Genomic DNA, 12,886 nt, shown 5'->3' with positions numbered 1-12,886 from the left:
TGGAGGTTAAAAAGGGTCGATCTCGGGGCGCCTGGGTGGCTCAGTGGGTTAAGCCTGATGACTCTGATCTCAGGGTCCTGGGATTGAGTCCCTCATCGGGCTCTCTGCTCAGCAGGGAGCCTGCTTCCCTCTCTCTCTCTTTCTGCCTGCCTCTCCATCTACTTGTGATTTCTCTCTGTCAAATAAATAAATAAAATCTTAAAAAAAAAAAAAAAGGGTCAATCTCATGCTAAGTGTGCTTAGCACAAGAAAATTAAAAGAAAGAAAGAAAGAAAGAAGAAAAGAAATGGGGCGCCTGGCTGGCTCAGTTGGTAGAGCATGCGACTCCAGATCTCAGGGTCATGAGTTCAAGCCCCATGTTGGGAGTGGAGCCTACTTAATTTAAAAAAAAATTAAAATTAAAAAAATAACATTATTGGCTATAATAGCTGGTTCTGGAACCTCACAGAAAAGGGAAAGTAGGAAATACACATGTAAGAAAAAAATTCTTTCAAAGCTCCCTGACGATTCTGTCACAGGATGAGCCCTGCTCTAGCCTACCATCATCCCTTCACAGGATGAGCGAGGGACCGGACACCCAGGGGCAATATTGAGGGGTTTGTCCAAGGGTTCGGAGCTCTACTTCTTCCTTGCACAGTCGTCTTGTTTTCAGTGCTGTGAGGACCAGACGGGTGACAACGTTGTCCTCCTGCTCTCCAGCTGCATCCCTTACCCTAAGAGGTGAAAACAAGGAAAAAATACTTTAAAAAAAATAGGACTTCCCCCACCTCCCAAGCCCTTGCTGCCTTTCCTGGCCTGGCAAGCTGGTCTGAACTTCAGAAAAAAAGATGACTGGCCTCTCTCCCCACCTCCCTCCCTCTGTGACACCCAAGGTAGCTGGATGTGGCGGGAAGAGCCTGGAAGTCTGTGTCAGTCAGCTTGGGGCTGCTATAACAAAATACCAGAGACCGGCAAGGCCAAGATCACAAAGCTGGCAGATTTGGCATTTGGAGAAGGCTCTGCCTCCTCACAAGGTGGGAAAGAGGGAGCTCTGGCCATACAGCCATTAACCCCCCATGAAGACCCCAGTCCCATCACCCCATCTAGATCTAATTCTCTCCCAGAGGCCCCACGTCCTCAGACCATCACACTGGGGTTTAGGGCTTCAACATCCAGGTTTGGCAGGGTTCAGCGGGGGACACCCACATTCAGTCGATGGCAGTTTGTAGTCCTCACGCTAGACAGTTGTGTGACCTTGGGTGAGTTACCCAACGCCTCTGACTTTGTTTCCTCATCAGTATGATGGAATATGGCGTCTGCCTCCTAGGGTTTGGGGAGAAGTGAGTAATATATACCACATGGAGCACGTGCTGGAAATATGGTATTTGCTCAATACATCTTTCTCTCTGTCCATGTGCGGTGGAGGCTGGCTACCCGCCATTTTATCTTCTCTTCCTCTAGAGTAGCGGATGCTCAATTTGTACCTTGTTCCTTTATTACTAGCCAGAATAAAGACCATTCGTCTCAGTCACCCTAGCTTTAAGGTGTGGCCCTGTGACTAAGTTCTTGCCAGTAGGATTGAAGTGGAAGTCTCACGTGGCAACTCCCCGTAACCTCCCAGAATTCCCTTCTCCTTCAGTCCTTCTTCGGTTCTGTTGCTGGAATCCCAGCTGCCGCCTTGGGTCAGACAGTGAGGGCCACGCCTAGGGTGCTGGCGTGGTGAACCAAGACTCTGTGCCCCTGGGAAGTTTGTGAGGACAGCTGCCAGACCAGCCCTGGACAGCCTACCCTGGACTTTGATGAATTTAACGCTGCTCCTGTAGGGCTCTGTCCCTCTCTTTGTGGCTGATTCTAACCCTGATACCCTGCCGTTCCTGTGTGCCTACCAAGGGCTCATTCCCCCACATTCCCTGACTGCTCTTTTTCTCCAGAGTTCAAGGAGGGGACAGGGGGACACACCCAAGGTGAGCAAGAAAAAAAAAAAAAAAAAAAAAGACATCCAAAGATGCCTCACAGTCTCTCCCCATTCAGCTCTCGGACAAGTATAACCCTCCTCCCCACCCACATTCCCCGGTCTATAAATACTGGAGGCAGATGTGGAAGAGGGAAATCATCACATTTGAAGCCAGAGTGGGGTACGGTTTCTTCCATCCCTACACTCCACAGTACCAACCACTGAAAATTTGGTTTTCTTTTCAAAGTTTTTTTGTTTTTTTGTCTTTAGTAATCTCTACACCCAACATGGGCCGCGAACTCTGATGACCCCGAGATCGAGGGTCACACACTCTACTGACTGAGCCAGCCAGGCGCCCCGGCTATGGAGCAGATGAACGTGGATCTGTGCCAGGTACTGGAGACAGAGAGAATGGGAAGGTCACCAACGCCAACCTTCAGGGAGCTCAAAACGTGGAGGAAGCTGACCAATGACCTATCTCAGGACAGGCGTGGGAGCAGGAGGAGGGCAGGGGGAACACAGGCTTCAGAGAGACGCTGAGGGAAAGAAGAGAAAGTTGTAAATGCAGAAGCACATGACATCTGGGGTGCCTGGGTGGCTCAGTTGTTCAGTGTTTGACTCTTTTTTTTTTTTTTTTTTTAAGATTTTATTTATTTATTTGTCAGAGAGAGAGTGAGCGAGAGCAAGCATAGGCAGACAGAGTGGAAGGCAGAGTCAGAGGGAGAAGCAGGCTCCCTGCGGAGCAAGGAGCCCGATGTGGGACTCGATCCCAGGACGCTGGGATCATGACCTGAGCTGAAGGCAGCTGCTTAACCAACTGAGCCACCCAGGCGTCCCAGTGTTTGACTCTTGATTTGAGCTCAGGTGGTGATCTCGAGGTCCTGGGATGGAGCCCTGCTTCAGGCTCCACTCAGCAGGGAATCTGCTTGAGGATTCTCTCTCCCTCTCGTTCTGCCCCCTCCCCACTTGCATTCTCTCTTTCTCTCTCTCAAATTAACATTTTTTTTTTTTTAAATGGGGCAACTGGGTACTCAGTCATTAAACATCTGCCTTTGGCTCAGGTCATGATCTCAGGGTCCTGGGATGGAGCCCCGCATCAGGCTCTCTGCTCAGCGGGGAGTCTGCTTTTCCCTCTTTCTCTGCCTGCATCTCCCCGCGCTTGTGCTCTCTCTCTCTCTCTCTCTCCCTCTGACAAATAAATAAATAGAATCTTAAAAAAAAAAGTGGAAATAATTCAAATGTCCATCAAAAGATGAATGCAGGGTCACCTGGGTGGCTCAGTGGGTTAAACCTCTGCCTTCAGCTCAGGTCATGATCTCAGGGTCCTGGAATCAAGTCCCATGTTGGGCTCTCTGCTCAGCAGGGAGCCTGCTTCCCCCTCTCTCTCTGTCTACTTGCGACCTCTCTATGTCAAATAAATTTAAAACAAAAGGTGAATGCATAAACCAAATGTGGTATATACATGGAAATTGAATATTATTCAGTCATATAAAAGAATGAAGTTCTGATTCATGCTATAATTAAGATAATTAAGATTTTTTTAAGATATATTTATTGAGCACCCGGTTGGTTCAGTTGGTTGGGTATCTGACTGTTGATTTTGGCTTGGGTCGTGGTCTTGGGGTCCTGAGATTGAGCCCTGTGTCAGCTCTGCCCCCAGTGGGGAGCCTGCTTCTCTCCCTCTCCCTCCCCTGCTCACTCTCTCTCACTCAAATAAATAAATCTTTCTTTTTAAAAGATGCTTAGCCAACTGAGTCACCCAGGCACCCCAATTTTCAACCATTTTTAAGTATAGAATTCAGTGGCATTCACTCCATTTGCAATGTTGTACAACCATCACTATTTCTTTTTTTTTTTCAACCATCACTATTTCTAAAATGTTTTTCATCACTCCAAACAGAAACTTTGTATCCATTTCACAATAATTCCCCATCCCACTCCTCCTGCTGGCCCTTGGGAACCCCTACCCTACTTTCCATGTCTATGGATTTACCTATTCTAGATACTTCATATAAATAGAACCATACAATAGTCCTTTTGTGTCTGGTTTCTTTCACTTCTTTCACTTTTACATTCAAAACACTTTGAATGTTTTCAAGGTTCATCTACCTTGCAGGGGCACCTTAACTGGCATCAGTTAAGCCTCTGATGCTTGATTTCAGTTCAGGTTATGAGGCGGTGAGGTCAAGCCCCTCAAAAGTCTGCACGCTCAGCCGGGAGTCTGCTTCTCCCTCTCCTGCCCCTCTCCCTTCTCATGCTTTCTCTCTCTGTCTCTCAAAAACATAAATAAAGTCTTTTTTTTAAAAAATTGTTGAAAATGGGGAGCCTATCTGTCTTACTCATAGAACATGTGAGTCTTGATCTCAGGGTTGTGAGTTCAAGCACCACGTTGGGTATAGAGATTACTTAAAAATAAAATATTTTTAATTTTTTTATCTTAAATAGCAAATTATACACGTACACATATACACACACGTGTACACAAAGGACGTTGAATTCTAGAAGAATCAAACTTGCCCACCAGATCAAGCGCAGGGCATTACAAGGGAATGGTTACCGCTGAGGCTGGAGGTAAGGGGGCAGGAGCATGTGATTTTCTCTTATAGAATCAGGACTGTTTGGGTTTCCGTGGTGGTTTGTATCTTACCGCTTTCTCTTTTTCCACTCCAAGTTCTGGACGATCTAATTCTGCTCTCTGAAGAGTTGGATGAATAGAGCAGAATGTAACAGAAGACATGGATATATTTGAGACATGCATCTTGTGGTGGTTATTCGTCATTCTTTCCCCTTTATCACTGACTGGCAGTCCGTGGCCTGGATGTATCACTTCCTATACATTCTTGTCCATGCGCATCTCAGATCTTTCCAGTCTGGGTTGCACTGAACGTCCTTACACAATCTTTTTGTAAACATGTTTTCATTTCCCTTGGATAAACCTTGAAGTGGGATTGTTGGGTCACGGATGTGTAGATATTTAATTTAATAAGAAACTGCCTGACCTCTTCTCATGTTTGTACCATTTCTTTCTTTCTTTCTTTCTTTCTTTCTTTTAATTTATTTATTTGACAGACAGAAATCACAAGTAGGCAGAGAGGCAGGCAGAGAGAGAGGAGGAAGCAGGCTCCCCTCTGAGCAGAGAGCCCGATGTGGGCCTCCATCCCAGGACCCTGAGATCATGACCTGAGCCGAAGGCAGAGGCCTCAACCCAATGAGCCACCCAGGCGCCCTGTTTGTACCATTTCTTAACCGCACCGGCTGCGTGCAGGAGTTCCAGTTGCTCCACAGATACGCTAACATTTGATGTCATGGATCTCTTACATTTTAGCCCTTCTGGCGGATGTGTGCTGGTATTTCATTACGGATATAATTTGCGCTTCCTTTCAGCTAATGATGTTGGTGCTTTTCTGCTTGTTTATTACCCATTTGTTTCTCTCTTTGTGAAATGTCTAACCCTGATTTGTTTATTGGGTTGTTCACTTTTTTATCATCAACTCTGCATCCGAGTTCGACCGTCTCAGAAGCAGTGCTCCTTGAGTCTGGTGAGATTAGAAGTTGTGGAGAGGGCACCTGGGTGGCTCAGTGGGTTAAGCCTCTGCCTTCAGCTCAGGTCATGGTCCAGGGTCCTGGGATCGAGCCCCACATCGGTCTCTCTGCTGAGCAGGGAGCCTGCTCCCCCCGCCCTCTGCCTGCCTCTCCGCCTACTTGTGATCTCTGTCTGTTAAATTAAAAAAAAAAAAAAAAGAAGAAGAAGAAGTCGTGGAGGAAGAAGAGGTGGTCTGCAGTTGACGTGGCACACACCAGCCCTTCCTTCATGGTAGAGCTGCACCCACTCTCCCTCTGAGCACCATATGAAGACTGTCTTCACATGGAACACCTGGGGGGAGCTCAGAAATGGGTAGCAGGTAAGGTGCTGTCACCCACGAAAGTGGACTATCTTATCAGAAAGAGCCAAATGCTGAAAACCAGAAAGCTGGAAGCCAGACACCCCTCCAGCAAACTTGGGAAGCTTTTTTCTCTTTGGGCTGACATTGACATTCCTGAACACCCCTTGATGTTTGGCTCTACTGAGAAGAACAGCAGAAGAAAGTTAAAACGCATAAGGAATCAGCTCTTTAAAGTTACTGGACAGTGAATCCTCTTTCTTTCTTGTGCTTTCCCCCCTTGCCCTTTGGTTAATTTACTGGTCTTTGACTCATTTGCTGAGTAAATCTGAAAGGACAGAAAAGGGAACTTGACCAGCCGTGCCTCTATCTTTGGCCTCATGTGGCCTGTCAGAGCTTCCTCCAGAGCCCTCCATCAGTTGTTGCTTTTTCATGATTTTCTCAAACCTACAGTCCAACCCTTAAAAAATAAGCAAGTAAAAATGAAGGAAACTTACGCGCACACAAAAACCCACATACAGATATTTCCAGAAGCTTTTTTAAAAAAGATTTTATTTATTTATTTGATAGAGAGAGACACACACACAGAGAGAGGGATCACAAGTAGGGGGAGTGGGAGAAGGAGAAGCAGGTCCCCTGCTGAGCAGGGAGCCCGATGTAGGGCTCGATCCCAGGACCCATGACCTGAGCCGAAGGCAGACGTTTAGCAACTGAGCCATCCAGGTGCCCTATTTCCAGAAGCTTTATTCATAATCACTGAAATGTGGAAGCAACCAAGATGCCCTTCAGTAGGAGAATGAGTGATACGTTCAGACAGCGGACAATTACTTAGCACTAAAAACAAGTGAGCTATCATGCCGCAGAGAGATATGAAGGAACCTTAGATACATATTTCTAAGTGAAAAAAAAGCTCCAAAAGGGAAGAAAGCCTGATTTGTTCATTGCTAGATCCCCAGCATCTAACACAGTGCTTGGCCATGCAGACCCTCAATCAATATTTGATGGAAAAAAGTGACGAGGCACAGAGGCTCTTCATCTCCTCCTGAATCATAAGAAAGAGGAAAGAAACAAGGGGAGCCTTGATCAGCTAAGATGTGTACCCCTAATTCGATGTCCATCCAAATAGGGACCGCCAACCAAAATCCTTATTTCCAGGCCCACAAGCTAGACCTGCTTGATCCGGATGAGTGTCCCTACGGAGGGGTATCAGCATTTTAAAATAAGCATTCCAGGGGCACCTGGGTGAATCAGTGGCGTTCGGCTCAGGTCATGGTCCCAGGGTCCTGGGATGGAGCCCTGCATCAGGTTCTCTGCTCAGCAGGGAGCCTGCTTCCTCCTCTCTCTCTGCCTGCCTCTCCGCCTTCTTGTGATCTTTGTCTGTCAAATAAATAAATAAAATCTTAAAAAAAAAATAAGCATTCCAGATCATGAGCTGAAGTTGAGAACCCTTGAACGCCCACTACAAATGCAGATATTTTTAGACCTTTAGAGGTATAGAAGCAGCAAAGCTTGGACAGCCTGTACAGCCTGTAATCCAATGCCTCTGTTTTCATAGTTGGGAAGCTGCAACCCAGGGAAAGGAGCGCCTTGCCTCAGAGACACAGCGAGTGACCTCCTGGCTCTTGGGGGGTCTTCTGGATGGCACAGCTGACCAGCCTACTCGGGCAATAAGAGATTCTTTCCCCTGTGATTGAAAAGATCATCAGTGAGGCAGTTGATAAATACCGACACTATTTGGTCAAGGCCAAGGGGGTATTTACTTCCTCTGAGGAGGCAGGGGAAGTCCAAGGAAGCTTTTAATAGGTCTCTTTAGGGTAAATTTTGATGAGGTCACAGAAGGATTCACTTCCCCATGCTGACGGGAAACGTTTTTCTCCGGTTTCTCTTTTCACGTGATAGGATTTACTTAACATATTTAACCTGAAATGAAATGACCAGATTTTAAATACACGAAAACTGGAGCCAAGGTGTAAGCCCAGGAAAGCTGGCACCTGCTACGGATCTCATTTCAGCTGGGCCAGAAATTTGCCGTCCGACCCGGCAGGACTAAGTGATTTCCATGAGTCTTTCCAGTTCTCATGATCTGTATAGTTCCCTGAGTCTAACTCACTCTGCAATTAGCCAGTAGCTGAGGTCCTGCCGGCTTAGGTGTGGGGTGGCCACATTTTTTTTTTTTAATGGTGTTAAACCCTTCCTTCAGCTTTTTTTTTTTAAGATTTTATTTATTTATTTGACACAGAGATCATGACACTGAGTCTCTTCTGAAATGGGGGCTCGCTCTAGTCCAGAACAAAATAGAACCAAAGATCTCTCGAGCTGAGGAGATTGTGTGGGGAGAGGTAGCCGTCAGTCCAGGAAACTGATGAAAACAGAGATATAACACGGAGGCTGGGCTTTCGTGGGGATATAAGGCAATGACCAAGCAAAGAGCTAGAGGAGATAAGGGAGGACAAAGTGGGGTGCATTTTCAAAAAGGACGGAAAGTCAAATTTCTGCACCTGGTTCTGCCCACTGTGGGCTGCCTTAACATTTTTTTTTCTTTTTTCTTATTTTAGAAGATTTTATTTACTTATTTATTTATTTATTTAACACAGAGAGAAAGTGCATGAGCAGGGGGAGCAGCAGGCAGAGGGAGAAGGAGAATCAGGCTTCTCGCTGAGCAGGGAGCCCAACATGGGGCTCGATCCCCGGACTCTGGGATCATGACCCGAGCCAAAGGCAGATGCTTAACCGACTGAGCCACCCAGATGCCCCATTTTTTTTCCTTAAGATTTTTATTCATTCATTTGAGAGAGAGAGAGAAACTACACGCAGTGGGGAGAGGGAGAAGCAGGCTTCCCCCTGAGCAGGAAGCCGGATTCGGAACTTGATCCCAGGATTTGGGGATCATGACCTGAGCCAAAGGCAGACGATAACCGACTGAACCACCCAGGTGCCCCTATTTTTTTTTCTAAGCAGGATCAACGAAGGGCTCGAACTCAGGAAGATGAGATGGAGATCTGACCTGAAATCAAGAGTCGGACAAAGTCAAGAGTCGCACACTTAACGGACTGAGCCACCCAGGCGCCCCCACCTTAACATTTTTTTTTTTTTTTAATGGTGTTAAACCCTTCCTTCAGCTTTTTTTTTTTTTTAAGATTTTATTTATTTATTTGACACAGAGAGAGATCACAAGTAGGCAGAGTCAGGCAGAGAGAGAGGGGGAAGCAGGCTCCCTGCTGAGCAGAGAGCCCGATGCAGGGCTTGATCCCATGACACTGAGATCATGACACTGAGCCGAAGGCAGAGGTTGAATCCACTGAGCCACCCAGGCGCCCCCCACCTTAACATTTTTAACTACCCTTTTCCCGTGTGGACAATGCTTATCAGCACTTAACACTGAATGAAGAGAAGCAGAAGTCAAAATGTTGTGCACATGTGAACAGCTGATTTCAACAAAGGTGCAAAAGGCAATTCGGGGGAAAAAATAGACTTTTCAACAAAAACAGTGACTCCTAGGTGCTGAAACAATGAAATATCCAAATGCAAAAACAAAACCCAAAAACCAAAAAAAAGAAGAAATACTTCAATCCATATCTTACACATACACGTAAGTGAAACCACGGCTTCCTGGCTGGCTCAGTTGGGAGAGCTTGCAACTCTCTCTCTCTTTTTTTTAAAAGTTTATTTATTTATTTTCTAGTAATCTCTACACCCAATGTGGGGCTCAAACCCTGAGATCAAGAGTCACACATTCTCCAGTTGAGTCAGCCAGGCATCTTGCATGTGACTCTTGATCCTGAGGTCACAAGTTCAAGCCCCATGTTGGGCCTAGAGCTTACCTTTAAAAAAAAAAAAAAAAAACCCTAAATGAATCAGAGACATACATGTAAAATGTAAAACTACAAAATTTCTATTAGAAAACGTAGGAGAAAAATCCTTATGGCCTTTGGCTAGGCTAGGAATTCTTAAGTATGATAACAAAAGCATGATCCAGTAAAGGGAAAAAAAGATCAATAAACTGGACTTTATTAAAATTAACAACTTCTGCTCTTTGAAAGACATGATTTTTTCAAGCCACATATAGAATAGTAAGCTACATATGTAATGATAAGTGGCTTATATCCAGAAAGCGGAAAAACTCCCAAAATTCAACAATAAGAAACAAAGCAATCCAATTAAAAATGGGCAAAGGATTTGAGCAAATTCTTCACCAAGAAGATACAAGGATAGCAAGTAAGTACACAAAAAGGCACTCAACCTTAGTCACTAGGGAAATGCAAATTAAAATCATAGTGAGATTTTACTACTTATCTGTTAAAATACATAGATTTATAAAGAACGACCTCACTGATGATGTGGAAGAACTAGAAATGTCATCCTGCACGCAGGGACGTGAAATAGTACAATCACTTTGTAAAAATTGGGCAGTATCTCGAAGAGTTAAACATACACTGACCCTATGATCCAGTCATTCCACACCAAAGTCCATACCCCAGAGAAATTAATGCAGATGTCCATACAAAGACTTATGAATGAATATTTACAGCAGCTTTATTTGTAATAGCCCTTAACTGGAAACAACCCAAATAAATAAATTGTTGCCCAGTCATACAGGGGAATATTACTCAGCAAGGAAAAGGAATCAACTCATAATACACACAATGTGGATAAATCTCAGGGTAATTATGCTGAGGAAAAGGAGCCAGACAAAAAGAACATCATGTATAATTCCATTTATATAAAATTCTATAAAATTTTATAAACTAAAATTTTATGACTGTCATGACTAAATTACATGACAGAAAGCAGATCTGTGATTGCCTGGGGAAGAGGGAAGAAGAAGGTATGATAGTAAAGAGGGTGAGGAATCTTTTGGAGTCATGGACATATGTTCACTATTGTGTGGCAATGTACACACACATCAAAACATAAAATTGGGGGCGCCTGGGTGGCTCAGTGGGTTAAGCCACTGCCTTCGGCTTGGGTCATGATCTTAGGGTCCTGGGATTGAGCCCCACATTGGGCTCTTTGCTCAGCGGGAAACCTGCTTCTCTCTCTTTCTGCCTACTTGTGATCTCTGTCTGTCAAATAAATAAATAAAATCCTAAAAAAAAAAACACATAAAATTGTTCACTTGGAATACATGTAGTCAATTATATCTGTATTATACCTCAATAAAACTATTTAAAAATTGTGATGAGCCTAGAATGTCTTGTTACACCTGCAAGTGAGAAAACTAGTCATTTTGTCAAAAGGATTCAGGGCCAACTTGAATAGGCACCTAGCCAAAGAAGGGGAAATGTGTCAATTAGGATACTAACTAGAATGGATTGAAAGAGAACAAATATGTTAAATTATTTTATTTCTTTAAAGATTTTATTTATTAATCTGAGCACAAGTAGGGGGAGCTGCAGGCAAAGGGAGAGGGAGAAGTGGCCCCCAGTGAGCAGCGAGCCCAACTTGGGGCTAGATCCCAAGACCCTGGGATCATGACCTGAGCTATAGACAGATGTTTAATCAACTGAGCCACCCAGGTGCCCTTTATTTTTAACCCACTGAGCCACCCAGGCGCCCCTTCGTTTATTTTTTAAAAGATCTTATTTATTTGAGAGAGAGTGAGAGCGAACATGTGCAGGGTGAGGGATGGAGAGAGAGGGAGAAGCACACTTCCCACTGAGCAAGGAGCCCAATATGGGGCTCCATCCCAGGACTCCAACACAGGCCTCGATCCCAGGACCCCAGGATTATTACCTGAGCCAAAGGCAGACGCTTAACCTACTGAGCCACCCAGGCACTCCTATTTTATTGTATTTTTTTTTAAAGATTTTATTTATTTGACAGAGACCACAAGTAGGTAGAGAGACAGGTGAAGAGAGAGGAAGGGAAGCGGGCTCCCAGCCAAGCAGAGAGCCCGATGCGGGGCTCGATCCCAGGACCCCGGGATCATGACCTGCGCCAAAGGCAGAGGCTTTAATCCACTGAGCCACCCAGGCACCCCCTATTTTATTGTTTTTAAGTGAACTCTACATCCAACATGGGGCCTGAACTCACAACCCCGAGATCAAGAGTCACATGTTCTATCAACTGAGACAGCCACGTGCCCCAAGAATATGTTTAAATCCATGTGTTCATAATGATAGATATAAAATGTGTTTTATGTTGGCACCTGGCTGGCTCAGTCCATTGAGCACGCAACTCCTGATGTCAGGTTCATGAGTTTGAGCTTCATGTTGGGCATAGAGCTTATTTTTAAAAAAATTAAAAATAAATTTATTAAAACAAAATAAAATGTTTTATGGTCATAACAATAATAACAATAAAAAATTTCGTGGATCGATAACCTTTGGAATATACTAGGGAACCAATTAAATCTCAGGATCCTGGGATTGAGCCCAGCATTGGGGGGGGGGGGGTGTCTCTGCTCAGTGGGGAGCCTGCTTCCTCCTGCCTCTCTGCCTACTTGTGATCTCTGTCAAATAAATAGATAAACTCTTTAAAAAAAAAATGTTTAAAAGGGAAATTCTTGTCTTTTTAAAGATACAGTCTGAAATGTTAACTGGTGAAATCATATGATGTCTGGTATTTATTTCAAAATAATGTTGGGGGAATGATGTTTTCAAATTGTGTGTCAAAGCGATTGCACTAATGGGGAAAATGCAATTAAAAAATCAGGAAGAAATACTGTCCTGCAAAACACTGATGCTACTTGGCGTGAAAGCGGTAGGATGAGCCATTTCCCCCTGCGTTTCTACATTTCTGTAGCGTCTGTAATGTATTTTATTTTTATGAGAAATTATACATAATAAGTCCTAGGGGGAAACAAAATTCTACACTTTTGCCGTCCTCTTCCTGGTTTCAAAAACCCACCTACTCTCTTTCCCAAGTCCTCCAGGTCTTAGCTAAACTTCCCGCCATCTCTTTCCCAAGTTTAGATTATCGGGGTTCCGGGACAACGAGGGTTTTGAAGAAAGCGGGTCAAATTCAGAGCACCCAACCTCGCCCCCGCTCGAAAGACGATAGGAGCCACACGCCATTTAGTGCTGCGACCTCCCAAGGGCACATCCGTACTTCAAGAAGCGCCACCTTCCCA

The 12,886-nt window shown here is 44.7% G+C and overlaps 1 long non-coding RNA gene across 1 annotated transcript; it reads left to right on the top strand.

Annotated features, from left to right (window-relative positions):
* The first annotated feature begins 2,004 nt into the window (after nucleotides 1-2,004).
* Nucleotides 2,005-4,939, top strand: LOC309850832. Its single transcript, XR_014304458.1, has 3 exons — nucleotides 2,005-2,114; nucleotides 2,204-2,326; nucleotides 4,605-4,939. It is a non-coding gene; the product is annotated as an uncharacterized lncRNA (long non-coding RNA).
* The last annotated feature ends 7,947 nt before the right edge of the window (nucleotides 4,940-12,886 follow it).

The sequence above is a fragment of the Mustela nivalis genome (genome assembly GCF_964662115.1).
Source record: "Mustela nivalis genome assembly, chromosome: 17".
In the NCBI taxonomy this organism is placed as follows: Eukaryota; Metazoa; Chordata; class Mammalia; order Carnivora; family Mustelidae; genus Mustela; species Mustela nivalis.
Note: the sequence above shows the minus strand (reverse complement) of the source record. Positions and strands in the feature narration are given on the sequence as shown.